General features: G+C 41.0%; 1 protein-coding gene across 2 annotated transcripts in view; it reads right to left on the bottom strand.

Moving 5' to 3' along the window:
* The window catches only part of LOC101857714, a 20,379-nt gene extending 19,960 nt beyond the window's left edge, over nt 1–419 (bottom strand). Inside the window, exon 1 of one of the 2 annotated variants that reach the window (XM_035969240.1) lies at nt 227–419. The gene's annotated coding sequence lies outside the window, so the exon portion shown is untranslated. The remainder of the gene's footprint in view (nt 1–226) is intronic. The other variant, XM_035969241.1, reaches the window with a different exon arrangement.
* Nucleotides 420–2,551: the final 2,132 nt, after the last annotated feature.

The raw sequence follows: 2,551 nt of genomic DNA, 5'->3' as shown, positions 1-2,551 counted from the left end.
AGTCACTTCGAAACAAAATGGCGACCCGTGTAGATCGGCTCGATTCGAAAAGTTAAATAGCCGTAGCATCTTTGTAGACAACCAAATTAATTTACTTTTGTGTTTTACCATCATTTTTTAACTTGGTTTTGGTCAATTTGATCGTCCACACCGAAAGACAGTATTCAGAAAGAGACAGAGAGAGAGAGAGAAGAGGGGAGGAGTTGATCTTGCGAGAACTTCTAACCTCTTATTCCTGATTATAATACTTCTGCTTTGGTCTTGTCATAATACCATTGTCAACATCATTTCATCGGTTTTGCAGTGCTTCCAAAGATAATTCTTTCATAGACTTTATAAAGTTTGTTTTGCGACTCCGGTTGCAACTTGTAATTATTATTGTAAAGTATTTGGGTGCTTTAGTGAGAGTTACTTCCCCATTACCTGGCCGCCAATCTCTGCTTCAAACAAGGTTCACAAATAAACGAATTCACGAACATTACAGTCGAAAGCTACCATTGACAATTGACATGATACAGAAGAGAAGATTTCTAACCTCGATTGGCTGGGGATTCCCAAAATGGTGCAAAAACCTGAAAGGTTTATCGGGCGTATACTCACCTGCAGTAAGAGAGAACAGGATGCTGTTTCTTTGTCTTTATTGTCGATATAATCTATCCAGGGGCGGTTTGTTAACTGGACAAGACCAGCGGTGCCGGTCAAATTTTTGTCAACTGGGGACAACTGGACAGTTGACAAGAGATTTATTGCTGATGATGATTTTCATTCAGTTTTAAGTAAATCCAAACAAACGTGTATCAACAGTCAAAAAGCGCCTTGCCGATTTGAAGGCGTCCAAATAGACAAGTGATTCGCGGCTGTTTTGTCGCGTTTGTTTATCACGCCGGCTCACAACTGTTACAGTTATTCTAAATCATCTCCTGTCACGTCGCGGAACTTCGTACGAGGACAAACCGAACACGGCTCGCTCAGCGATGACGTCAGTCCGCTGGGCAAATCCATCGACAGTCTACAGAGGGAATAGAACATCCCTTAATTGCCAAATTGGCCTCTGTGTTGCTTACAAAATTAAGAATGAAACTGTCTTGAGCAGCACGGACACATGTATTATTTTATCAGCAATACATCATACATGTATTTATCATTCAGCCTTTCTCTATCTATTATAAGAACATTTATTGTCAGCATGGCACTAATCTTTTTTTGTTTATTGAATTTTTAGCCACCTCCTATAGTTCCTGTTTGGTATTAATTCATCGCTTTTTCCCCACTAAAAACTTACCTGGCCCATAGGAGTCTGGCCGGCGAAAGGAGGAATTGTCTACTTAAGTTATATTATAAGGAGAATTATAACGAGGAGCGATAGGCACTCGGCTGTCAAAGTCTGGGCTGAGAACAGTAAGGCCTACCCCTCCCTTCCCTCCCTCTTTCCACCGTCACCCCAGCAAGACACCAAGTTCTATAATTAGCGTTTGACACACTTCCCCACTCTGTTACAACAGTGTTCTGTTCTGAGAACTGAGAAGTGCAATGAAGAACGTTTGATGATATAATGATTGGAAACTGTTGTGTGCTAACTTTGTCCAGCTTTGTATAGTATCTGATTGTAGACTTGATCTACATGGGACAGCGTCACGGGTACAGTATCAGTTGACTTTTTGTCATCATACACTTTCAGTTTGTTTTCTAGGATAGTTGTGTTTCTTTTTCTGTGCCGATCAAGTCAGTTTCTATTAGTCTCAGTAACTTCCATCATACGTTTTTCGTACCTTTGTTTCTTTACACTACCATATTTTAGCTCTTTAACATTATATTATAATGTTTACAATTGTGTGTGCGAGTTGGGGAGGGGGTGGTGTTGGCGAAAGTAGGGGGGGGGGAAATGAGGAGAGAGAGAGAGAGAGAGAGAGAGAGAGAGAGAGAGAGAGAGAGAGAGAGAGAGAGAGAATGTGTGAGTATGTGTATGTGCGTGCGTGCGTGTGTGTGACTATGTGTGTGTGTGTGTGTGTGTGTGTGTGTGTGTGTGTGTGTGTGTGTGTGTGTGTGTGTGTGTGTGAGTGTGTTGTGAAGGAAGGGGGTGGGGGGAGTGAGAAAGAGGCGATGTGAATGACGGCCGGTCAGTTCTATAAACCACGAACCGCCACTGAATCTATCCAGATGCCAGATGGGTTTCGAAGCAGTCACTTGATCTAGCAGAAAAACGGAAACTCGATGCACAAAAATGGTGATAAGGAGTCATGGCTTGTGGCTCCGATGGCATGTTCTTGAACTAGGCTCCTTTTTTTTTTTAAAGCAGTAGGCCTACATTCTATTTTTAATCTCATGAGAAAAGATGAAAAGGTCAAACATGTTCAACATTTGAATAGGATATAGGTTCTAGGATATCTATATCTTAATGGCATTTCAGATGCTTGGTTCCACAAAAATGATTAAACGAAAAATTGCATTAACTATAATTTCAATAAAACTACACCAATGTCTGAAACCTAGAAACATCTCAATGACGACCGAAATAAAAGCTCTAATTTAAAAGGCTACATGTGATCAACGC

The sequence above is a fragment of the Aplysia californica genome, unplaced genomic scaffold (assembly GCF_000002075.1).
Source record: "Aplysia californica isolate F4 #8 unplaced genomic scaffold, AplCal3.0 scaffold00129, whole genome shotgun sequence".
NCBI lineage: Eukaryota > Metazoa > Mollusca > Gastropoda > Aplysiida > Aplysiidae > Aplysia > Aplysia californica.
Note: the sequence above shows the minus strand (reverse complement) of the source record. Positions and strands in the feature narration are given on the sequence as shown.